This window comes from Mauremys mutica, chromosome 10 (genome assembly GCF_020497125.1).
Source record: "Mauremys mutica isolate MM-2020 ecotype Southern chromosome 10, ASM2049712v1, whole genome shotgun sequence".
Classification (NCBI taxonomy): Eukaryota; Metazoa; Chordata; order Testudines; family Geoemydidae; genus Mauremys; species Mauremys mutica.
The window spans coordinates 8,624,501-8,651,630 of record NC_059081.1 but is presented as its reverse complement, the minus strand read 5'-3'; the positions used below and the strand labels follow the sequence as shown (position 1 = coordinate 8,651,630).

The 27,130-nt window shown below is 37.8% G+C and overlaps 1 protein-coding gene across 11 annotated transcripts in view; it reads right to left on the bottom strand.

The window, feature by feature from the left end:
• GLI2 (GLI family zinc finger 2) overlaps positions 1 to 27,130 on the bottom strand; it is a 406,855-nt gene that overhangs the window by 364,838 nt on the left and 14,887 nt on the right. For 7 of the 11 annotated variants that reach the window (XM_045033085.1, XM_045033078.1, XM_045033082.1 and 4 more), the window contains one exon: positions 9,457 to 9,565. The exons of 2 other annotated variants lie outside the window; for them this stretch is intronic. The gene's annotated coding sequence lies outside the window, so the exon portion shown is untranslated. Of the gene's footprint in view, positions 1 to 9,456; positions 9,566 to 21,734; positions 21,864 to 27,130 lie in introns of all 11 variants that reach the window. 2 more of the 11 variants (XM_045033083.1, XM_045033081.1) reach the window with 1 other exon arrangement.

The following is a 27,130-nucleotide window of genomic DNA, read 5'->3' as shown; positions in this document are numbered from 1 at the left end:
AGATCTCTTTCTTGTGTGGTAATAGCTAATTTAGACCCCATCATTTTATATGTATAGTTGGGCTTATGTTTTCCAATGTGCATTACTTTGCATTTATCAACACTGAATTTCACCTCCCATTTTGTTGCTCAATTACCCCAGTTTTGAGAGATCCTTTTGTAGCTCTTTGCAGTTTGCCTGGGGCCTAACTATCTTGAACAATTTTGTATCATCTGCAAATTTTGCCACCTCACTGTTTACTCATTTTTCCAGATCATTTGTGAATATGTTGAATAGGACTGAGCCCAATACAGACCCCTGGGGGACACCACTATTTACCTCTCTCTATTCTGAAAATTGATCATTTATTCCTACCCTTTTTTCCCTATCTTTTAACTAGTTACCAATTCATAAGAGGACCTTCCCTCTTATCCCATGAGTGCTTATTTTGCTTAATAGCTTTGGTGAGGGACCTTGTCAAAGGCTTTCTGAAAATCTTAATACACTACATCCACTGGATCCCCCTTGTCCACATGTTTGTTGACCCCCCTCAACGAATTCTAGTAGATTGGTGAGGCATGATTTTCCTTTGCAAAAATCATGTTGACTTTTCCCCAATAAATTATGTTCATCTATGTGTCTGACAATTTTGTTCTTTACTATAGTTTCAACCAGCTTGCCTAGTATTGAAGTCAGCCTTACTAGCCTGTAATTGCTGGGGTCACCTCTTGAGCCCTTTTTATAAATTGGTGTCACATTAGCTATCCTCCAGTCATTTAGTACAGCAGCTGATTTAAATGATAGGTCGCAGACTACAGTTAGTAGTTCTGCAATTTCACATTTGAGTTCCTTCAGAACTCTTGGGTGAATACCAGCTGGTCCTGGTGACTTATTACTGTTTAGTTTATCATTTTTTTCCCAAACCTCCTCTAATGGCACCTCAATCTGGGATAGTTCCTCAGATTTGTCACCTAAAAAGAATGGCTCATGATTGGGAATCTCCCTCACATCCTTCAATCATGAAGACCAATGCAAAGAATTCATTTAGTTTTTCCGCAATGGCCTTATCATCCTTGAGTGCTCCTTTAGCATTTCAATCGTCCAGTGGCCCTACTGGTTGTTTAGCAGGTTTCCTGCTTCTGATGTACTTAAAAAAATGTTTTGCTATTACTTTTTGAGTCTTTGGCTAGCTGTTCTTCAAATTCTTTTTTGGCTTTCCTAATTATATTTTCACACTTCATTTGCCAGAGTTTATGCTCCTTTCTATTTTCCTCACTAGGATTTAACTTCCACTTTTTAAAGGATGCCTTTTTGCCTCTCACTGCTTTTCTTACTTTGTTGTTTAGCCACGGTGGCTGCATTTTGGTACTCAGAACTGGCGAGGAGGAGGCTGGACAAGCCCAATAACTTGCAACCTTCCCAAGATATTTTCTTTAATCTTCCTTGTTTATAATAAAATAATTATCTGTTTATTAAGGAATTGTTTGTAAGGCCCCACTTAGTTTGTGATATTGCAGATATTGTGGATCCTGCAATACTAGGCTTCCACTGCAATTCTGTCAGCTGCCAGGCTGACAGCTGGAGCCCCTGGGGCTGGCAGCGGAAGCCCTGGCTGTCAGCCGCTGATGGCAAGAGCTCCCACTATCAGCCTCTGGTAGCTGACGGCCAGGGCTCCCGCTGTCAGTTCCCGGTGGCTGATGGACGGGGCTCTCAGTGTCAGCACCCAGCAGCTGTTGGCCAGAGTTCCCACTGTGAGCCCTGTGCATGGCAGGGCTCCCGTTGTCAGCCCTGTGCATTAACGACTATAATATAGTTGCAGCAAAATGTCTGGTTATCAAAAAAATTAGCAGGCATAACATAATACGTGAGTGTTTATATTGTTCCAACAATTTTTTCTTGAGCAAATTGGTCTTCTTTGGCTTTTCCAAATTACCACAATAAATAAAGGTCCATTATTACTTTTCTGCAATTTTTCATGTCTTATCCACAACTCAGCTGCAATTTTTGACAATCATCCCACAATTCAAGTAGGGCCTTAATCGGCTGGCTTTTTTATAGTGTATATAGAGCTATGTTAACTTGTACATTTTGGTATAATTATTCAGATTATTTTAAGGTAATCTCTGCAACAAATATCTAACAGACTCTACAGACTCTGTACTGAAAATGGATAACCTCTGATATAACTGTAGGAAGTCTTAAGAACTGTTCAACTCAGCCTTCCACATGTGCCTAGCAAATTTTAATTCGGCCTCAAGTTACTCTCTTGAGTTAGTAGTGAAAGCATAGATCTCTAGTTTATCATTGCAATCTATATTTTCCCATAACCAAAGTCTCTTCTGTTCACATACCCATGTTCTCTGGAAAAGTTCCACTGGAATAAGTCTGCTCCCACCTTAGATTACATTACTTCCTAAAGCAATAGGGGTTCAATGAAGTAATATTTCATCAGAAGACGTTTATGACTGGGTTTTCTTGTCAGTGCGCAAAAGGCATCTGTTCCTTATACATGTTTAATTTAAATATTTTTCATGAATGTGGGATGACAGCATAAATATTTAAAATCATTGATAGAGTAGAATGCATTAAAACACAGAGGCTGCTGCACAGCTGCTGCTAAATTATAGATTTCTTATGCAATGAATACATTTACTGCTATCTTTTGAAGAATTAAAAAATTATGTCCTCTGTCTGAAATATTTTGTCAATTCCTTATGGAAGTTCTTTGTAGGACCCATGGCCTCCATACAGCTGAAAGAATCAATTCGTGAATCTGTGGTGAACTGACAGGCATGCAGGAATTCACTGGATTCGTATAGGCTGGGCTACAGTGGGAATATGTAGTAGAAGGGTAGGGGAGGTTAATTTTCTCTCCTTGTCAGCTTGAATCTACCCTTTCTCCAGTCATGAACCTGTGTAAGTTAAAAATAACTCCCACTGGCAACATCTTGAACTCTGATAATAACTGAAGTCTCCAGTTTGTATGCCAGGGGTCCTAGTGCTAATCAGTTTCCACAGATTTGGAAATACTCCATTTTCATCTTCACCACCACGTAGAGGGATAAGAATTGGATTATTTTCACCAACTTACATTATTTGTAAGAATTTTAAATATTGTGTGAGATCTATTGGACTGTGGAATAATCTTTCTGGGAAGTTGAACAATATCCATTGTAGGAGTCATTTAAAAATACATTGATGAATTACTGGAGAAATAACTGTAAGAGAACAATCAAATACAGGAAGGGTAGTCTAAATGACTTTATAGATCTATCTGATCACTGTACTGGTTACACTGCTGTACAGAATTCAGACAGCTTTATAGGAAAAAGGACAGTGGCAGAGTTGCAACGATTTTCATGAATTATCCAAATATACATAAATTAAGTATGCTATGGTTCCCATGAATCAGAGATCCCATTATTGCTATTTATAATTAAATCATCTTTTTAGAACATTCTGTATGGTATAGTTGACTCAGTAATTAGGGAGATAAGATCTTCTGGAATACTTTTGCTATTAGTTTCTGAAAATGAACTTTCCAAATAAACTTCCAGTGGTAAGGCTTGTTAATTAACATGCCAGTGAAAATTAACTTCCAGTGATAAAGCTTGTTAACTAAAATTGTGTCTACACTACAACAGCTACAGTGGCGCAACTGCACGGCTGTAGCGCTTCTGGCAAAGACACTCTAAGCTAACAGGAGAGAGCTCTCCCATTGGCTTAATAACTCCTACCATTGCGAGATAGCACTGTCCACATCAGCGCTTAGGTCAGTATAATTTACGTCGCTCGGTGTGTGAATTATTCACACCTCTGAGTGACGTACATTGTACTGAAGTACTCTGTAGTGCAGACAGCCTTAGGATCCAAGGCACTACAGCATATGCTTTCATGGCGGAATGTTCACTCCAGCTTTCCAATTACCATTAAAGGAAATTACAGGTTGTATAATTTTACTGAGTCATCCATCTCAGTGACTATTTGTTAACACAAAGTATCCAGATGCCATGGCAATGGGTTTGGCGAGAGACATCATTAAAAATCATATGAGCAGTGGTATAAAGTTTTATTGGCATGAGCTGGGGATGGGCATGTTACTCATGAATGTTGAAGCCATGAGTGAGGGAGATCTCTTAGTCACATCTTAATACAATTGTCTACTGCTAGATTTTGTTGATGCTATATTTTATAGAAAAAAATTAGAAATCTGTAGAGATGTTATATATGAACTATTCCAACTAGAGAGGCCCAAGAAGAGAGGAAAAATAGTACTAATGTGTGTTTTAAAACCTCTAAAATCATCTTTAAAAGTTTCTCTCTAAACCAGGATGCTGCTGTTTTAAGTGTGATTTTCTCATCACCCACCTCTAGGATGTAGGAATATCTCAGCTCTCTAGTGGAAGAAGCCATCCTTGTAGGTTTGCAAGATATTGACCCTTAAAAGCAGGACTGTTATTTCCCATCTTGATTTTAGGTCCCACTTATTGGGAGGGGAGACATTTTTGTAGCAAGTTCCTTTTATTTAAAAAATTATCCAAGAGTTTGAAAGCTACTTGTAGATTTCAGATTATGTAATGTAACCTAATGTTAGATGGATGTAGCTCTATCAGACAGGGGTAGAATGCAAGGGAGTGTGTCACAATTGCAAATTAAATGCCGATTGTTACATGGTTGAAACATTAAAGCAATGTATCATATGAATATCATCCCTCATCATGTAAGACTTCAAATTCCTATGAACCTACTATAGCACACAGGCAGGGTACGAGAGCAGCTGTCGATTATCATTGTTCACTACGGGCAGTTTTTGATCAGCAGCAGCACAGAGAGAGCACATTGCCCAAGTATTATTTTAGAAGCAACTCGAATTTACTGAAGACACAGGACCAGACTTTGGCTGCCCACACACAGGTATGCAAGGTGTCAGTGGGAAGATGGCACCACTGTATGCCAACAAAAGCCTAGTGTTGCACTCTCTGTTTTCAAGATGGGGGCAAGTAGCAGTTCAGGCAGAGGCATGGCAAGGTATGCTGGGGATATTGTGCAGGCCCAGCCCTCTTTTGCTGAGCTGGCTTGCTGCATGGGGCTGGTACAGTTGACAAAACTCCAACTTAGTTCATATATAGAGCAAAATATTTGTTCGATTCACTACCACTTCCTGAAATGATTAAAAAAATAAAGTACTATGTCATGAGTTCTGAATACGAGGTCATGGTCACCCAACCTTTCTTTATGGAGAAATGGGAGGGTGTCTTGAAACTAAGGATCCCTAAACTTTTTCTGTTGTAACATGGGCTCATGATATGGCAAAGACTGAGAAATTAGGCAGTCTCACAGACTGAATGATGTATGTTTTATTTTACATTTAAAAGGTGTTGAATCTTTGAAATTAGGAAGTTTATTAAATATGCCCAGCTTTTGTGATTACATTTAGGACAAATGTATGCAGAATAAGGACCATTCACAGCCCAAAGGAAAATAATTGGCATCAGTGTTTGACAGCGATCCTTGTAGTTTGTGGGGGCTTTTTGTAGTAAATGTTTTGCAAACAAAATTTTTTCATTTCCCCCCTATTTAATGGCTGTTTCTATATGTATTTAAAAATCTGAGTCTGAATCTCTTTCTTAAACAGAAGAAATTGAAAGGAAGAAATCCACTACAAACTGGCAAAGAGCTATTTTGCAGGGAGGCAATAATGGAAAACACTCTCAAAGGAGAGTGGGAGGGTGTCAGATCCGATAAGACAGCTCTTTCTTGTGCTGCTATATAGAATTTGTTTCAAGAGACTAGCAAAATGAAACTCCCCATACCCAAACTAATACAGATGCATGTGAATTTGAGCTCTGATCTTATGGAGCCAGTCACTTCAACAGCTGCACTCTATTGAAATAGTTGGTTGCTGGAACATCTATGGGGAATGTTCCTAAATTCAAATAATCTGGAAATTTAGAGTTTCCCTGGTTTGTGTAAATGTATTTAACTGCTTCCTGACTGTTTTGGGTATGTTCAGGAAGAATACACCTGCTGTGCTGCTGAACATACACCAAATATACATGCGGCAGCACAGGGGGATTATTTTACCTGGATATATCTGAAACATTCAACAACAGTCAAACAAGTCTGAGAAGCTCTGAGGTTTTTGAAGGTTTGAATCTCAAAGTCAGAAACCTAATTCTTTCAAGAAAGAGCTGGTCAAAAACTTAAAATCTATTTTCATGAAATATTTTGACATTTCAAAGTTATTTCATTTCAAAATATTCAAAGTGGACCTATTTTTTCTATTTTTTAAGACATTTTTGTGACTTCATTTTTTTCATCAAACCAGTTTTTGGTAACAAACATTTGGATAACTGTTTCAATACTTTTTTCAATAACATTTTGAAAGTATGTGTAAAAAAGTCATGAGTGATCACAAAACCTAGATCAGGTCACAATTGTTAGGAAAACCAAAATATGACCTCCAATTAATTCTCTGGACATGATTCTGCTCTCACTTAAACCAGTGCAAATCAGAAGTAACTCAGTCACTCATTGGCATAGATGAAGAGACTATGAGGCCTGAATTCTGAACATCTCAAAATGTTGTGGACATTCAGATTCAAAAGTTTTTTGCCAGCTCATTATAGAATCTGTGAAACAACGCAAGATTTAGCATGCATCTTGAAAGGACATATTTCTTGGCAGACTTATCTTTTATCAGGTGCAGAGACAGCAAATTTACCCTGCTGTCTCAAATATCTAATGTTTTCACATCTCAAAAAAGGCTAACATTTTTCCAAACCAGAAGAAATATGAACAATTTATTTGAAACCGAAAATGCCAAAATGGCAGGAGAAAAGTCATCTAAAAGGGAGGGGGCAGGGATAGCTCAGTGTTTGAGCATTGGCCTGCTAAACCCAGGGTTGTGAGTTCACTCCTTGAGGGGGCCATTTAAAGATCTGGGGCAAAAATCTGTCTTGGGATTGGTCCTGCTTTGAGCAGAGGGTTGGACTAGATGACCTCCTGAGGTCCCTTCCAACCCTGATATTCTATGATTAGCAAGTGCCAAAAACCTCACTGAAGTCTACTTTCACAAGATTCCAGGAAAATTTGCAGATCCAACAGTGTGTTGAGAAGTTTCCTATTAGCCTATAGATTTTGGATGCTTAACTGAACCAAATCCAAATTCCAGGCTTTTGAAGGTTACCTCATTAATCCTTAAAATCATAGGGGAATTTCATATTTTGTTGCATTAACTGAACCCACTGAAAGAAAGTTCTATTCAAAATTTTCCTAAGAAGAAAGTTCCTTAGATGGCAAATGGAACTATTTATGGAAATGATTAAGCCCTTTCTAATATTCACATTAATCATCTTTATGTCAACAGGAACACTGAGAATTGAAGAAATGTGGAGGTTCAATGGGATTTATTAATCATTTCCCATCAGTAATAAAGCCACATAAAACCTTTTTTTCCCTATTATTGTGCTAACAGGAACAAACATGCAAATGTACCAAAGACAGAGCAATTCACCAAGAAGAACCCCATTTTGTTTAACACAATAGTCAAGGTTTTAATAGAAATTAGAATGATTTTTCCCCTCTTTAGGGAAACAGATGTTGTTATAAACCTAACCAGCTGTAAAATCCACCCATAACTGCCTTGTAAAATAAATAGCTATGACTTCAACTGAACCTTTTGTTATGCTTAAGCAAATAACATTTTAAAGCCACTAAAAGCTTTGTTACATTGGCTATAAAAACAATTATCCTTAGATCACTCAGGCTGCAAAATTTGATTTAAGCCGACCTTTATATGCCCCCTTAGGTTATCATTTCCATAAATCAGTGTATGCACTGTACCAAAACTCAATAGGTGCTCAGGTCCATTATAGGTAAAGTTTCTAGTGTATTTAACAGCATGGGACCTAAAGGTTAATATGTCATTAAAAGCCAACATTCAATAAATAAAGAGAATCCATTCTAAGAGGAAAAACTAAAATCAACAAGTGTCTCAGAGTTCAGTGTAAGGATTCCTTGTGGTAAATTAGCTTTCTGCATCTTTAGAATAGAAGTGATATGAGCTAGCAGCACTTTTCCAAGCACAGATTACCTTTTCAGAAGCATTGTTCAGTAGCACTCTGCCAGGTGCTCAGCAGCACCTTTTAGTATCAAGCCTTGATCCAACACTGAAGTAAACTGAAGTCTTTCTGTTGTGTTCAAGTGTTATTGGGGAAGGCTCAAACTGAGGAATGTTTCTAATATACAGGGGCGGCTCCAGGCCCCAGCACGCATAGAGCCGCCCCTGCTAATATATGACGCTACTATTGTAGGAATTACTAGAGATTACGTATTTGGGAACAAATCCTCAACTTTTGTTCCATCTCCTTTTTGCTATTCTGGTAACCCAAAGCAGTTAGAAAACTCAACAGGAGCAGCTTCCCCACCCCTCAGAAGGTGTGTGTCCCCAAAACAGAGAGAAGGAGAAACTGCTGATGACAAGGGGTAAGGCCAGAGTGCATAGTGCTCCAGTTGATCCTTGGCTGGTTGCAGTAATCTGGGACTACAAACAATGTAATTGAGAGCAGTTTAAAGGCTGCTTTAAAATAATCCAAAAGCTAAAACCCATTGCCAGCAGCCCTGGATTTAGAGTCACTTTCCCCAGCCCTCTCACACAGCTGAGGATTTGGCTCCTAGATTTTAAAATTGGGCTTTTAATTTCTTGGAACATGCCATTTCAGTTTAATAGATCTTTTAAGTAAAAAGCCTGAGATTTTCAGGAAGTCACCTATTATAAACTGTTTATGCATCTCGTAAATGGCCGTAATAATATTAATGTATTCAGAGTGTACATTAAATGTTATTTGAAGTGTTTCAAATCAAGTTTGGGGTGATTGCAGAACCCAGAAATTTTGCTTTACTGAGCTTTTTACAAAATTGCCAGCTCTGCATTTTAACATGGTAAAACACAATTTTTTTCTACACATGTTGCAAAAACTTATCTTGGCTTGAAAATTAAGAATTTTAAAATGTTAATAATTCAAGATTTTAAATCAAAAGGGTTCCTATTTGAGAGTGAGGGGGAAAAGCAAAGTGTCAACTTTTTTCATGAAATTGTGCATTTTTGCAGATATACGAGAGGTGAAAACCTTGACTTTCCAGATTATTCCTGAGAAGTCCAAAGAATTTCACAGATGGCATATGCATCATTTCATTACTAATTAGAATGATAGGAAGGGACCTTGAGAGGTCATCTAGTCCAGTCCCCTGCACTCAAGGCAGGATTAAGTATTTTTTTGACCATCCCCGACAATGGTGGGACAGGCGATGTGGGGAGGAGCAACCACACAGCTCCTTCTTCCCCTCCCATCTCATTGAAGGACTTAAAGGGCCAGTGCCCTGCCCTGTGTTAGATTACAGCTGGTATTCAGGAGAGCATGACATTAAAAGGTAATACATGAATGTTACGTGTGACACATGTAAGATGTAACTTACCTTGCAGCCTAGAGGTGGGCGAATTCAGAGATTTCTGTTGGTCCCATTTCTAATTTAATGAAGCTCATTGTGGCATCAGATGCAGGACATAACATTATCACCTTGAAGTCTATTTCAAGAAAGATAAACTGGCTATTAATTTGTTTTTGACACTCTCTTTATCACAAGAACAAATTAAACTTGTGACATGAATGTTCATTATGATCTGACTTCAGTCATAATAGCAGATTTGTTTTGTACCCAGACTTCTTGTTGTTACAATGCTGGTTTTAAGATTAATTGTGGACATTTTCTTTATTGCAGAGACAGAATTTGTTTAAACCAAAAAATAAAAAGTAAAACATCCACGAATCTCTCAGTTGCAAAACAAAGAACATAATGTATCTGTTTCTCTGAGTCTTAAGAACTTCCTATTCCTTTATAGAATACCAAACATACAGGCAGTAACAGAATAGCAAGAAGGTCTTTATCACACTCATAAATATTTTATATCTATCCTAACCAGGAAGCGTTACATTTCTTGAAGAAGGGAAGGAGAGAAAAAGATCCTAACTGCTGGTGTTTATAGCAAAGTTATGTGTGCTCTCTGCTGCCTTTTAGAGATGAATGAGCATACGTAAAAAAATTAGATTGGAACAATCCAAAACCCAGGATAGCCCTAACTCTGAAAGAGCATGTTACTCAGCTTCACATAAGGCCGCCAACCTGAATTGTCTCTGTCCCTGTGATGGGTACCAGGCATTTGTTGCCCCCTGCTGGAGGTTTTACCCCTTTGGTATAATCCATCTGAAGAAGGTATCCTTTTGGGGAAAAGGAACAGCGAGTTTAGACCTCCAAGAGCTGACTAGGGATTCCATCCAGAATCAGCTGAGGACAGAGCCAACCAACAACCAGTAGAGCTGGAAAAGGACAGGAGCTAATCAAGGCCCAAAAGGCAAGGTAAAAAAAGTGCTGTCTGTTCCCTCCAAGGGACAATTCTGCATGAAGCTGGGACAAGGGAGCAAAGACATCTCATCTTATCCCCAAAAGACAAGCCTAGTCAGGTACCTAACTCGGACTGCACCTTTTTCTTGAGTCAGCAAAAGACTTTTGTTTACATTGTGGAACTGTGGCCATCTTGAGTCAGGACATCAGTTTGACTGCAGTAAAATTAAAATTAGCTAAATCTGCTAGACACTTCACTGGTTCAGGCCAACCTGTGACAGTTCCATTATGGTCTCACTTAAACACGTGAGGAATAGAAGTGGCTGTACAGAAGCCAAGAGAGTCATTTCAATATAACACTGATGTAGGTGAGATCTGAATTTGAGCTGGTCTGAAAATGGGGCTTATTCCCAGCAGAAAATTTCAACTTCTGGTTGAAAAGCCCCAAACAGATTTTTTTTCCATTTTCAGCTGTGAAAAATCAAAATATTTTTGGCCCCAAACTAAAAATGTCCTTTTTCACTGAAAATTTTCATTTGGGGGGGAGGGGGGGTTCAGTTTCCTGATGAAAATCTGTAGTTTTTTAGAGGAAAGCAAATGCTTTCCGTGAACATTTTACTTTAGTCTAAAAGGTTTAAATGGAAAACTTTCTAACAGCCCTAATCAGAATGATGATTGTAAGTCATCAGCTAATAGAGGACTATGAAAAGTACATTGTTGGAGTCAGCTGGTGGTTAGAGTTAATAAAGAGTTATCCACATTAGCATTCTTAACCACACAAGGAAATGGATCTTTTATAATTAATAGTGAAGAATTTTAAAATTACTACTGAGAAAAAAGAGGCCTGACTAACACAGTAGTGATAACTTCACATATCACATCTTCATTAGTCTTGAATGAGAGCCAAGAATTTAGCCTCAGCATAATACCTTATTTGAGACTCATTTACTTGTTTATATTACTGGGGTTTGTCCTGCCAGACTTTCACCATGAATGTAACTTTGCCAGGATGACAGCTTCAATATAAACAGAGATTCTGTTTAGGGAATAAGTTAATCTGTTTTATGGCAAAACCAACTTCAGTGAGCAACTGATGTAAGTATACTTCACTAGAAACGAGGGTGACTGTACATCAATGGACCAGTTCCAAGAAAGGTTTCTTTGTGCCACTCTTGGTGGCACAAAATAGCTTTAAAAGCAGCTTAACTGGCTGAGTCACCCAGTCTCAAGAAATTCTCTAGCTCTATGCTGCCTTTCCCAGCCACCAGTGTAGGAAATATTTTATGTGCACTCCAGCAATGCCTAACTGCCAGTGCAGCTCCACGGGGCCATGGGTAGCTGGGAATAAAGTCAAGCAGCCAAGCCTAAATCTGTTCTACTTTATGCTGGGGATTAGTGGGCTAGTGGTCTGAGAACTGGCAATGCACGGGTGGCTCAGTGTAGTCCAGGATCTAGGCTGTGTATAAATTCAGTATTTAATGGAAGCTTACTAAGTGAATGGAGAAATACAACTGTTAGACTACAAATGCAGTCAATATCCTATACTAACAGCAAAAAAATAAATAAAAAGGTGTTTCACGAGTCTCTAATTGCATGGGTGCAAATCCTAGTATTTAGGCGTCTAACTGACAAAGAAGGAAGCAGTTTTATGGCACTGGATTAGGAGAAGGTGATTTAGTTTCAGATTTCCAGCTCTGCCACAGACTTTCTGAATGATCTTGGAGAAATCACTTAATCTCTATGCTTCAGGGCCCCATATGTAAAACAGGGATAATAGTACTTCCTTTCTCCTGCCCTTTGTCTGTCTTGCCTATAACCTCTTCAGAGCATGGACTAGCCCTTATATTATGTGGATATACAGTGCCCAAGAAAATGGAGTCCCAACTTTGACTGGGACCCTCTAGGTGCTATGCGAATACAAATAATTAGGACTGGTTACATTTTTGACTAAATGAAATTTCATTGAAGCTGAAACATGTGATAGAGACACATAAGTTTCAATGACTGTTTTGTTGGGAGTTTTTCAGGTCCAGGTTAGGGTTCACATTTCTGCTGTTCATCTGGCAGAGCACCGACTTGAACCAGGGTCTCCCACATCCCAGGCCCTGACCCCCAGGCAGTAGAGTATAAGCATCTCATCTCATGCCCCCACCACACACATTTTGACACATCTGTGAAGATTTTGTATTCATTCCAGTGCAGAATGAACACAAATTTCAAAAGGTTCTGCAACTGGAATTGTCATATTCTAAACAGCTCCATAAATAAACTAAGTAATTATTACTATTACTCATGGATGCAATCTAATAAATGTCCAAATGCTAGAATATTATGCCCACAGATAACTGCACCTTGCAAATTTAAAATCAATATTAAAACTCAGCACATACAGTACACAAAGTAATATTTGCACAGCCATTGCAGCACAGCAGTCTGAGTGAAGAGTGCTATGTAAATATAATGTAATGCAATACTCAGATATATGTTGCGCGCACACACACACACAGAAATCTTCACTAAGGATCACCTTGAATAGGCACACTTTGTCTTAAGCAACCACTTCAAATTTAATGTGTAAAAATAATGTATTCTCACATGATTTCCAGTACAATTTGGTTGAATCTCTAAAGACGCCAGGGGAGATTTTCACAGGCACAGATGACAGGTCGGCATCTAATTCCCATTCATATTTAGTAGAAGTTAGGTGATTGCCATTTTTCCCTTTGAAAATCGCCTCCTTCACCACACACACACTTCTAATAAGTGACTGATTTTTGCTGATCCTTTTGGGGGATACTTATGCTTGCTATATATACATATATTAAATGCAAACAGTGAAACTCATGTATACGGAATATAGATTTATACACAGAGTAAGGGGAATAATGGTCGGCACAACACAGAACATACTGTACATCAGCATGAGTTGCAGAGAGATTGGGAAGCTTAACTTAGACAAACTATATGTGATCGCACCAAATCCCAGAGAGATACTGTAATTCAAATATTGGTTTTTCATTTATTTAATTTGTTTCCAATGAAGTGTTTAGACTTCACGGTGCTTGATCACCTTGAGTAAAATGCCTGATTAGATGTTTCTTACAGGCTGCGTTAGGCTAGGTCAGGGGTCGGCAACCTTTCAGAAGTGGTGTGCCAAGTCCATTATTCACTCTAATTTGAGATTTCGCGTGCCAGTAATACATTTTAACGTTTTTAGAAGGTCTCTTTCTATAAGTTTATAATATATAACTAAACTATTGTTGTATGTAAAGTAAACAAGGTTTTTAAAATGTTTAAGACGCTTCATTTAAAATTAAATTAAAATGAAGAACAAGGCTGCCCGGGGGGAGGCAAGTGTGGCAATTTGCCCCGGGCCCCGCAGGGGCCCCGCGAGCTGCTCCGGGTTTTTGGTGGCCCTTCGGCGGCGGGCCCTTCCCTCACTCTGGGTCTTCGGCGGCGGATCCTTCAGTGCAGAGGAAGACTCGGAGCGAGTGATGGACCTGCCGCTGTAGTGCTGCCGAAGCCTCAGAGCACCGCCTGGTGAGTACAAGCGGCGCAAGCGGGGGGGAAAGGGAAGCTGTGATTGGCGGCTCTTAGGCTGCTTTACTGCCACAGCTTCATTCTTCGGCGGCAATTCAGCACTGGGTCCTTCCTTTCAAGAGGGACCTGCCGCTGAAGACCTGGCCCTGCCCCAGGCCCCCTGAATCCTTTGGGCAGCCCTGATGAAGAACCTCCCCAGACCAGTGGCCAGGACCCGGGCAGTGTGAATGCCACTGAAAATCAGCTCACGTGCCACCTTTGGCACGCGTGTCATAGGTTGCCTACCCCTGGGCTAGATCTACACTAGCAGTATAACTTTTTATCAGTATAACTTATGTTACTCAGGGGTGTGAAAAAGCACCCCTTGAGTCGCCCATGAAAAAGCACCCCTCTGAGCAACATAAGTTACACCAACAGAAGTGCCGGTGTGGCGCTGCTTGTTGAAGGTGCTTTAATTATGTGGACGGGATAGCTCTCTCCCATCATCTTAGATCAGCTACACGAGGGATCTTACAGCAGCACACCTGCATTGGGACAGTTGTGCCGCTGTAAGCTTGCTAGCGTTACCTGAGAGATCAAACTAAGTAAGTATCACCAGTTTCAAGAGAGGTATTACAGAGGGGAGATTAGAAGCTGTTAGTCTCTCCCACTCTAGAATCAAGCATATGTCATTATAAAGGCACTCAAAAGTACATTTGTTTGTGGGCAGGTAATTTATTGTGTTTATATGAATGATGTGTGAAACATTCTTCTTTTGTTTAAATTATATGAAAAATCTGAACTACCTTCAGCAAGAACACAAATAAAAAGAAATTTTAGTTTCTCTGAACTATAATGCTGTTAAGAATATTCTCAATATATATCGGATGCCAGCATTGTCATCTTAAATCCTGAACTATAGGTTGCAAGGCTGTATAATCGGTTATTTAAATTATAGGGAAGATATATATTTTTATAGGGAAGATACATTTTTAAAGGGGAAGTGCAGCTGTCCGTCTCTGCTGCAAGGTATTTTTCAACTTATGTGGCAAATCCAATATAAAGGTTTATTGTACGGAAGGCAAAAGATCTTAATCGGGAATTAGTCTCTTCTAATGGGGAGAAATAAGTACCAAGCCAGTGAGAATTATTTCTAAGAGATAAGAATGTAATTGCCTAATGTGACTAATAATCTGATAAGAGCCTGTTTTATCTGATTTAACCCACGGAACTGCTGCTAATGTACAGAATTTAAAGTAATCCCTAAGGAATTCTTATCACAAATGGGATTGTAGAATGATAAAAAGATTAATTGGTGCAGTATTTGCTCTAGACACTTCTGTTCACAAGAAATAAAGTTACGGCACCTTGAAATTATACCAGCTTTTGCCCAAAGATGACAATAGTCTCTACAGCTCACAAAGTGGTGGAGAAAGTCACAATATTAGCGGGTATTGGGAGACAGTAGTAAATGATAGAATTATATTTAATTTATATTCTAGATAAATTTTTAAATGTTATTAATGGAAAGCAAACACTTGAATGAGTCGCCCATGAAATTGTTTTTGCAATATTTTATTTTTGCATTGTGAGCATTAATGTTTATTTTAAATATTCAGAGACATTAACACTTTCCTCATCTAAAATGACGTTAGGATCTAATCCTACCATGTAGTGAACTTAATCCTGATGGTCATAATCATATCGTTGGTAAAACTAGATACATAGACAGTAACAGAGTTTATTGATATTATTATACTAGACTATCACAGCTAATGATTTGTGAGAGCTTGTAATAGCACATTGCTGCAACAACAGAAGATAAAGTAGATGAGAAACTGTAGGACTTCAAGCCCCAATAATTAAACAATGGACAGTTTTACATTTCAGTGCCACATCTGGTAATCTACAGGATTCCTACTATTGTATTTGCATAGGTTTGAGCCTTCAGTTTAGTCTGTGTAAAGACTATTTGATATTTATTACTGCTTGTTTAGCTCTATGTACTGGACACTCTAAAATACAGGAAAATAGAAGCAACAACACCCACCGCATAGGAGTTTACAATCCAGTGCCTTGATCCAGCAAACACTTGCCTATATAACTTCATACAGAAATAACCCCATTGAGGTTATTGGAGCTATTCACAAGTGTAAGATTGCTCATGTGGATGTTTGCAGAATCAGAGCATAAGTGACAGACACACAGAAGAAAGGACACTGGGAAATCCAAAGGTGGGATAATAGTGTTTTCTTCTGTTTCATAATTACAAAACTCCCTTCCCGTGGGCATCGTGCAAGGAATGTTTGGGTTGTTTTGCCTTTTAAAGTGGTGTTTGACTGAGTCCAGGCTTGGTGAAATATAATAGGGAGGTCATTCCATGTTTAGGGTAAGCTTGACATGGAGAAAATAGTGAGAAAAGGGAAAGAATGGGCTGTTGAAGCTGGCATTGGTCATGGAGCATCTAGATGTCTAGGTTAATAGTATTCTCAGATACTACTGAAAAAGAAAAAAATGTCAGACTATGTATGTTGTATTCATCAAATTTACATATCCAAAACCAGAAAGGCCCAATGAATTTACAGGAGTCCTAAAGAATGCCTTTCCACACAAAATGTGACAGGTGAATCCATTCTGATACATCTCTCAGTAAAACATGTGAATATTAAATAGATAAATAGCTATCTTTAAATGAATCCATATGATCATTTATTGTCTGTATTACAGTAGAGCTCATAGATCCTACTGAGAAGTTGCACCCCCACTGTGTGAAGCACTCTACATATACCTAGGAAGAGACAGTCCCTGTCCTGAGACATTTACAATCTAATTTAGGACAACATGCAAAAAACGGCATATCCAGAAACCAGAGAGAAATGAGGAAGCATAAATGACAAAAACATAAGCTCTTTGGGACAGGGATCGTCTACTACTCTGTATTTGTACAGTGCCTAGCACAATGGGGCCCTGATCTCTAGAGCCCTGTGCGGATACACATTTATATCCACGGATGCAGATATCCGCAGATAGAAATTGGTATCTGCTGAACCACGGCAGTGAAAGGAGCAGAACGTGGGGCTGCCACTCCCAGGAAAGCCCTGCGGTTCAGCAGATCCCGAACTATATCTGCATCCATCAATATAAATTTGTATCTTCGCATGGCTCTACCAATCTCAGCTGGTCCTTTGGTAATACTGTAATAAACTTGACTAACAACAAGTTATGTGCACAATTAATTTCTAGTTATTTAAATTTGTGGGAGGGGCTCAATTACAATATAAACAAATAAAAAGATATCAGGAATCACTAGTGGCCATTTACCTACCATTACAACAAGGATTATAGCAATATGGATAAAAACAAGACCATTCAGAGTTAATGCACACTTACATTTTCCAAAGAGATTTGGATAAGAAGTTCACATTTACATTTCTTTTTTAAATGAAAACATTTAATTGAATGATAACAAATATTTTAATAGCACATCTGTGAGGCCTAGAGAGGGTTTAGATAAAAATTCATCCTAAGTAAACCGAAAGCAAACAACAGAAACATTATTTAGGTTATAGTTAAGTGAGGAGGCAATCAAGATAAAATATCATAATTTAAATCCATGTGTAGCCATGTTAGGAATGTGTTACTGCATGATCACTATGTAGCCTGGTAAAAAATGTTAATAAGAGAGAACTTCTCACATCTGACATATTATTTGAAATACACAATTCAGTATAAAGCCTGATTCTGATTATACTTACACTGGTGGTGTATACCAAGAGTAATTCAGTTAAAGTCAATGGAGAGTCACACAGATGTGAAACTGGTGTGAGATCAGAATCATAGAATATCAGGATTGGAAGGGACCTCAGGAGGTCATCTAGTCCAACCCTCTGCTCAAAGCAGGACCAGTGTATCATCTCCCATTCGCACAGTCCACATAGATCAATCATTGTGCACAGAGTACTAATAGGACGGGTCTTCTGTAATTTAGGGAATAAGCTGCCATTTAACTATTTACACGATAGTCTAGAAATACTCAAGTGATGGATTCAAAACATTTTCCTGACCAGACAATGAGCAAAAGGTTGCTCAGATTGGCTACTTTTTAAAGACATGGTAAATGAACAACAGGGGTGGGAATAGAACCCAAAAGTCCTGATTCCCAGGACCCAATTTAGCCCTTGCATAAATTAGTAATCCCTATTGAAATCAATATGAATTGCACCCACTTATGCCAACACTCTGTCGCTAGCTATAAACCAGTAGATTATGCTCCTTCCTACAATTTAAATTTGTGATGGACTAACAAGAGAGTTAACCACAGCTCAGAGGTTCTAAAGGGTCCTTTTTTCCCAAAGGACACAAAACCATCTGGTTATTCTAGGGCATCACCATGAAAATCAGGCACCAAGGTAATGAGTGAGGTATGAGAACCTAAACAAACAACACAATCAGATACATGGCAGAATCCTGAATTTCACTGGAAATGGGATGATTGTGATGTAAGATGGACATATCCTTAATAAGCAAAGGTCCAGCTATTCAATTCTCAGGAATATTCTCCCAACTCTGAAACACAAATAAAATTAATGCTAGCTAATAGTAACACAATACAAAAGAAAATGATAGGATGTTAGAAATGTTTAACTTTCTGATGCTATTATGGCCTGGTTTTCCAAGATGCTGTGCTCCTACAGTTCCCATTAAATCAAGCCTCCCCCGCTCCAGAGTAAACTAATGTACTCCAATTATAATACTACATATAGAGTAATTAACCTGAAACTAAGGAGTGAAACACAACAAAAACACAGTGAATTTGCTGGTGCAAGATGAGAGCTAGCACTAATATGATGATTCATTAATTACCTACATTATTGTAATATTGTTGTATATTCCTCACTCATTGTCTAAACAGCCCAGCAGCAAGTTTTACAGTGAAGAAGATGACAAGCTGGGATATGGAAGAGGTAATTTTAGCTTTGGTGTCTATCCTCTAAAGTGAAAGTGCAGACAGCATTGAAATATAATGGAAAATACAGAGTTAAGAAGTTTGTCTTCTATTGCATATATTACACAGTAATGAATTTCTGCTGTGTACAAATTAGGGTCAAATCCCACAAAGACTAGAGCATATGAATTGAATATAGTTTTTCATACGTTTAATATTGCATGCATACAAATTTCATAGCAGGAATAACACAGGGGTTCAGAATTCATAGAGGATTTATTACTTTTATTTTACTTATTAAATTTGATTTATTAGATTGGACTAGATAAGTCAGTCCCCCATGTTAATTACACAGTAAGAAAACACTAGGGACCACATTATATAATGTGGTAATAATCCAGACAGGACTGACTGGTAGACTGAATCTGGACTGCAACATAAGTACCAGCTTTTTAATGCTATAGCAGCTTAGAAAGACATAACCCCCATATAATGTTATTAATGTGTGAATCCGAAGACTATGGGTAGGTAATTGGCATCCATAATTAAACCATGCATCAGCAGGAGAGATATATGCATGTTTATCGTTCGTTTTCCCTTTTATTTATTTATTTTCGAACACAGACAGACATAATGTCACTTGGAGATTATCTCATGGTGTTTGAACTCATTAACCAACAAGCATACATTATTTTGCACTCAAACAATAAAGTCTTTATAACACTTACCTGCAGAAGTGAAAAAACATTCACATTCATCAGAAAGCAGTGACATAAGCCAACTCTTGAGATGAAAGAGTACTGCCAAAGTTACTTAATCTAATAATAAAATAAATGCATTTATTTCCATTGATTAGATGAATAAAGGGGAAAAAACACACACGTTAAGATATTAAGTAGGCTGGGACTATCATGTGTTCATTTCATAGCTCTGGATCTGCACGTATAATGCAAAAAAACCCACACATTTCAGTTTAGAATGTGTAAAGCAGTAGTTGTGGTTTTATAACCAGAAATTGTCCCTTTGTCAAATAATGAGGACTTACTAACTGCTGCAGCACTTAATGGGTCACAAGGTCTTTGTGTTTTAGAAATGGTTGAAAATCAATTAATTGCAGTCACATAATTTAATTAGATTCTTCACACTAAATTTTAGCAATCATACTTGGAGATCAAGAATAGCAAATTTAAAATTGATATATCATTCTTAAAGAAATCCATTATACTTGATATCTTATACTATATCCATCACTATGAAATCTGAGCACCTGTACATTTAACCAGCAGTAATGGCTTGTAACAAGAAGCTTAGAAAGTTCTCAAAGTTGACTCTAACAATAGCATTATAGGAGTCCATTTATATTTTCTCTCAGCGACTCTAGATCATGTTTGCTCATATTACATGTAAAAACTTGTGTTTGATAATTTCCAGTCCTGCAAATCCAATTTGAAAGTTAAGGTCTTTTCTTTCTGGCTCATGCATCATCAGTGATTAGAAAGTCAGCAGACCAAATTCTGCCCTTGTTTATATCTGTGCGGTTTGGATCTCTAATTACAACTTAGGCCCTGATCCAAGAAACACTTATATATGTGTTTAACATTAAACTTATTAGTAGCCCCTTTGAAATAAATTGGGCTATTCACATTCTTAAAGTTAAGCATGTGCTTAGACATGTACAAGATCAGGCCTTACACAGCAATTCTATTGAGGATATGTAAGTTTCAATCTTACTCCTAAAGCTTTGTTGGCTCTGCAGCGCTAAAAAGAGTAAAAAGTAGATAAAGTATTATTTTTATTATTTATTATTTGTATTATAGTAGCACCTACAGACCACCAGTCGTCGGTCAGGACCCCTTTGTGTTAGGCATTGCCATAGGTGCTGAAACAAGAGGTGCTGGGGATGCTGCCACACCCCCTGTCTTGAAGTGGTTTCCATCATGTACAGTTTGGTTGAATAGCTCTCAGCACCCCCACTAGAGGAATTGTTCGAGCACCCCTCGACACTGTGCAAACTTTTAGCAAAAAGCCTGTCCCACTGCTGAATAGTTTATAATTTAAGGCCCTGATTCTGCAAACACACATATGCTTATCTTTATTCAAATGAGTTGTCTTTTTTAATTCAATAGGACTAATCATTTTCTTACATTTAAGCACATGCATAAGTGTTTGCAGGATCAATGCCTAAGTAACTAGATATGACTTGGAGCAGATCTATTCAATAAAAAGATATTTTACAGGGTTGCTTTGCAGAGTAGAACTGCATTTTAATAATGTAGTTAAAAAAAATGGCATGGCTCCATAAATTTGCTGAACAGAGTTATAACGATGCCTGCTTTTTTCCCCCCAGAACATTTGTTTGGTATTTCTTTTTCATTTCCTGCAAGGTAAACAAAGAGATGAAATACAAATTTGTGATTACATCTCATTTTATTTTGATTACGTAGTGCAATGTCTGTTCTAGACCATATAATGTACTCAGCAGTTCTACAATGTCTGATGCAAATGGCACAGATGAGCTAATAGGTCTTTTCCAGTTCTAATTTCTAATGTTACTCATAGCAAGTAGGAATTAGCTTCTTTTTTGTTTTGATCCCTATTTTCCTAATTTAAATTGATCTCTTGGCTAAAATTTGCATTATGCTACACCCAATAACTTGCAGGAAGTAGTCTGTAGGTTAATGTTTAAAATCTGCAAACCGAAGGCTGGGAAGGATTTCTAAACTAAGTGTAATAAAGTGATAATAAGCTAACAGTCAAATGAAATTACAACCAGCTTTTGACTGCTTTTCAATCAAGCTTTATTGCAATATAAAATGGGTTTGGTTATTTAAATATTGTTCCCGAAAAATACAAAGAAGTTCATGGTGGGAAGATGAGTGCATGTTCTTACCTTTTAACAGAGATCAGGGTCATATGGCTAATTAAAATATCTTGGTTTAGGTGGGGTAGAAATCCTGCTGTTCGACCATCTGCATCTGCAGTCTGTTCCATCACTACCCCTTCCACAAATTGCATGCTCCTAATAGGTATTGCAGAGCCAATGACAATTACCTAATTATTGTATGCAGTGTTGTTGTAGCCATATCACTCCCAAGATAATAGAGAGACAAGGTGGATGAGGTAATATCTTTTATTGGGCCAACTTCTGTTGGTGAGAGAGGCGAGCTCTAGCAAAGTTCTGAATTTAAACTTCCAGGCTCGTCTTTTGAAAGTGTTGTGCAGGTTTCCTTTGAGGATGAGGACTGATAGGTCAGATAAACAACAATCATTCTGTAACTTTACTAGATACTAAAAATCATGATCTTAATAAAGACACTGGATATATGGCCTATTAGAACAATCTGCAACCCACTAACCCCCCTTTTTGTCCTATCACTTCACCTTGAATGGTCTCTTAGACTATGTGCTTAGTACTTAAGATACACTACCGGTTTGATCTTGTATTTAGCAGTGACACTCTTAGTATCTTTCCCAGATCTGAAGAAGAGCTCTGTGTAGCTTGAAAGCTTGTCTCTTTCACCAACAGAAGTTGCTCCAATAAAAGATATTACCTCACCCACCTTGTCCCTCTCGCTATCTAATTAGACATTAGAATGTTAACAAGCTTACAATCCATGCTAATTATTTTACCATTTGATAGAATATTTCCTAATACATGGAGGGATCCTGGAGGGTCTAATTATGTCAGGAGGAACAATTCTGTCCACAGTTAAAGGCCTTAGCTAGCTCGGATAGGAAGAGCTCCAATTGTTTTTTTACTAAAATAGCAAATCAGCACATGATAAGGTTTCCCATGAGAACAATTTGCACCGTTTACACATTTGCCTGCTATGGTTAAACATAAAGGCAACTCAAAACATGAAATGGAGAGATGGTCCATATTGAGGCTATAGATTTCTTTTCTGATCATAATGACAAGTTGTCCTTTGATTAAGGTTGTGACACACTCTCAAATATAAACACTCAGAAGGGGGAAGGAAAAACATTAATGCATCAACGGTTGTGCTGCAGTATCTCCAAACTTGCCTCAAGAAATGAATGATCAAATTACTCTAGTCGTTATAGAAAAGAGTAAGGAAAATGACGACATAGAAATCTGACTGAATGACGGACTTTCAACTGGTTATGCTTTGACAATAACCATTTGAAAGCTGATCCTGTGGGTGATGGGGATATGACTGATTTAATGTCTTCAACTTTAAAACTGCAGGTGCATCGTTTCCTAATGCTCAGCACCTGTGGAGGTGACTGGTATATTTATAGTTTACATGATGTTCACTAGTAGCTGTCAGTGGTCTGGAGTTTCAAAGGATCTGAAACTTGGGAACATTCTCATATGCCTAGAAATCTTGGCACTTACAAGAAAATTGTTTAAATTGCAAGAACAATACCCCTAGAAAGATGCAATGGGGATGTCTGGATGTTTACTCTAAAAATCACCTTTTTCACTGGGTGCAGGTGAGCTTTTAAATGAAATGCCATCAAGGAATCTAACTGCTCTCAAGAAACCACATAAATTGCATAAGAAGTAAACATGGGGAAAGGGGGGATAAGAAAATTATCCTGCATGATGGCTGAACTGTTTGAAATTCTTTCAAAACAATTTCTTTTCCTTCCCTCCTCTTATCATCACAAAGAAAAAAATCCTGTAAAGAATTCTAGCAGAAGTTATAAACATGAAATAATGCAATGTAGCCTGTGACGTTAAAAAGCCTGGAAGTGTCAGATGAAATGCAGCAACCAGAGATACTGTTTATATCTTTGTGCTAGAAAGTACTTGTGTTGAGAGTTGTGAACAGGACAATGATTTATATTTTATCATTTTGCTTTGCAGAGGATTCCAGATTTATGCTAAAGCAAATCAAATGTGGGCCAGATCCTCAGCTGGCCCTATATGTATTATAGATATACACATGCATATACACATATAAGTGAAGATAGAAATACTATATCATTATTGTAATCCAAAGTGATGTATGACTCATAACCATCTGCATCCAAATCAATATATTCAATCCACTACAGACAAATATAAATTGCATAAAACAATGTATAACATGCAGAACCATAGATATGGTTTGTATGGAAGAAACTATACATGATCAAAATCTATAGTAAGTAAAAGATTTAGAAGTTGCAGGGTCAGCTATCATTACTGGAAAAATTGATCAGCCAGTAGCCAAATAATCCCTCTTTAAATCCTTCCACTCAATCCCTTCTCAAGACCTATCTTTGCTGTGATGCCTTTAAGAAAGCAGCCAATTAATGTTGGCTAGGTTGAGAGGCAGATGGGAATACCTGACTCTTGCTTTATCTATAACAAAACACATACAAACATACATGTAAACTTTGTTCCTATTGGATTGTATCCATCTCTTCCTTCTTCCCTCCCTTCAGATTCCTCTTAAATTACTTGCCTTCTCAAACTGTAAGCTGTTTGGGGGTCAGGGATTCTTTCCATAAGTTTGCATAGCATCTAGTAAAAAAAGGCTGTGACCCTGGCCAGAGCATCAAAATGCTTCAGCAATATAAAGGCTAAAATAATAATAGCTTCTGGTGAATACACTAGAAAACCATATTCACTGAAGAGTGCTGAGTTCTGAAGAACATGAGGAAATATTTTTTTGGATATATTGTCTGTATATATTGTTTCCAGAATGGGTCTGGCTATCTTATCTCTATTTACCGTCTCCTGAGTGACTTGAATTTGAGGATTACAATTCTCCATGCAACTCCCATTGCGGTAATTAGAATTCTGCGGCCGTTTCATGCAACACTCATTGAACTGCTTAGCTGTGAGTTTGGAGAAAGTTTTAGTTCCAGCAGTGTTGTAGCCAGAGAGCTATATCCTTTGATGCTTGCAGAAGACAGCAGCGAGAAACACATTGCATATTAAGATTGAATTATCTGGTTTACTGGCTACTATATCTGTAGAATGCAAAAACTAGCATTAATTAAATGTCAAGGTTGAGAATCAAGTCCTCAGACGTAAGGAAACTCCAAAAGTTAAAGCACCAGATCCTGGTCCTAGTGAAGTCAACGGCAAAACTCTCATTGACTTCAGTGGGGCCAGGATTTCACTCAAGGTTCCTCCCACTCAGTCAGCTTGGTTGTGGTCAGCATTCTAAATATTTTATGATGCACACTAATAGAAAACAATATTTTTTGGAAGATCACATTTAACCAAAAGAACAGAAACAGATAATTGACTAGATCATCAGGTGATGTAAGCCAATATAGTTCTCAGTGAAGTTACACTGATTTATATCAGATGAGGACCTGGCCCAACTCAAGCAAAATGGCCAAGTGGCCAAACTGATGATATATAAGGAGCCTTAATTTTTGGAAATTATAATTAGAAGGTCTTATTTTCTATGTGGGTACCCATAGTTAAATATAAAAATACTTAAATGAGGATTTAGATATCTGTTTTAGTCACCTAAGTAATGTTTTAAGAACTGAAACAGCCTTCAGCTGCCTAAATGTACATTTAAACACCTAACAAAAGGCAAATGTTTGAAAATTTGCCCCATTATTATTAAATGTTAAATACTAAAGTGATCCTGTATGCCAATCAAGAAGACAATCCCTGCCTGGAGTAGTTCAAGGTATAGTTTTATTATTTATACTTTTTTATTTTCAAGGAGAAGGGGAAGTGAGAGGAAATGTTCAGCTAATCTGAAATAAAACTCACCTGTTACCCAATAAAAGTAACAGCAATCCAACAGAAATTTATCACAAATATGGTAAGATTGTATTATCTATCCATCTATTTATCTATATATTTGGGATAGGGTTTTCAAAAGTGTTTAGTGTCAACCTGATTCTCCTTTTATTGGAATCAGTAATAAAACTCCCCTTGACTTTAATAGAAGCAGAGTTGGGTCAGATCTGATTATTCATGAAAATCCACCTTTAAGTTAAAAGGCAATTCCACGCTTATGTTGACTCAGTCACAACATTCATTGTTCTCACTGGATTCATTATAAGAGTATGCAAGTCTGTTAATAAATAACTCATCCATATAGGATTAATATACCTCAGCCTGACTTTAAACTTGAATCTATATATTTTCCTGGCCTCAAAAATTACAGCTGATGATGAGGATCTATGAGTGAGTGCTATCTCCTTTTAGTGTCTAATGCTGATTATCAAACTGTATTTGAGCAACTTTATTAATTATTATTATTATTATTATTGTGGTAGCATCCAGAGGCCCTAGTTAAGACTGAAGCCCCAATCTGCTAGATACATGGGTCTTGCCCCCCAACCAGCTTACAATATATGTAGAATAAAATATCAGAAAGAATGGTGTTGGGGTTAAGACGCTGAACTACAACTCAGGGGAGCTAGGTTCAATTCACATCTCTGCTACAGACTGCTTGTGTGGCCATAGGCAAGTTATTTAATCTGTTTGGAACTTAGTTCCCCTTCTCTAAAAATATAAAATAAAATAAAGAACCTACTTCCTTTCTATCACCCTTTGTCTGTCCTGTCTAGTTAGACTGTAAGATCTTTGGGACAGAGGCTGTTCTTTTGCTATATGTTTATAAAACACCTACCATAATGAGGCCATGATTTTGGTTCGGGTGTGTACTATTGTAATATAAATAGTAATAAGTATATGACAAGAGACAGGTGGATACAACAGGTGATTTATGAGGAACTGGGGAAACTTTTGGGAAAGTAGGAACCTATACAACAACAATGGGCTCCACCTGAACCAAAGGAGAACCAGATTGCTGCCATGTAAAATTAAAAAGGTCATAAAGGAGTTTTTAAACTAATGACTGGAGGAAAGCCAACAGGTGCGGAGGAGCACATAATTCAGACAGACACATCCCTTAGGGGAGGTTTTATTAAGGGGAAAGTCTATATCCTAAGTAAGGGAGAGGATAGAAGTTGCTAAAGTATGGGTAGGAACTGAAGAGAAACAGTCAAATGTAAAAGAGTCCCATTCAATTGCATCACCTAAATATTGACAAATTTTATAAGTGCTTGTATACAAATGGAAGAAGCCTAAATACTAAGATAGGTGAACTTGAGTGCCTGGTATTAAATGAGGATATTGATATAATAGGCATCCCAGAAACTTGGTGGAACAATGATCATCAATGGGACGCTGTCATTACTATATATTTTATATCCTGGTATAACGGACTAGGTAATGCTGGTGGGGGAATGACACTGTGTGTGAAAAAAAGCAGAATCAAATATAATAAACATCTTAAATGAATCAAACCGCACCATAAAATCTCTATGGATAGAAATTCCATGCTTGCATAA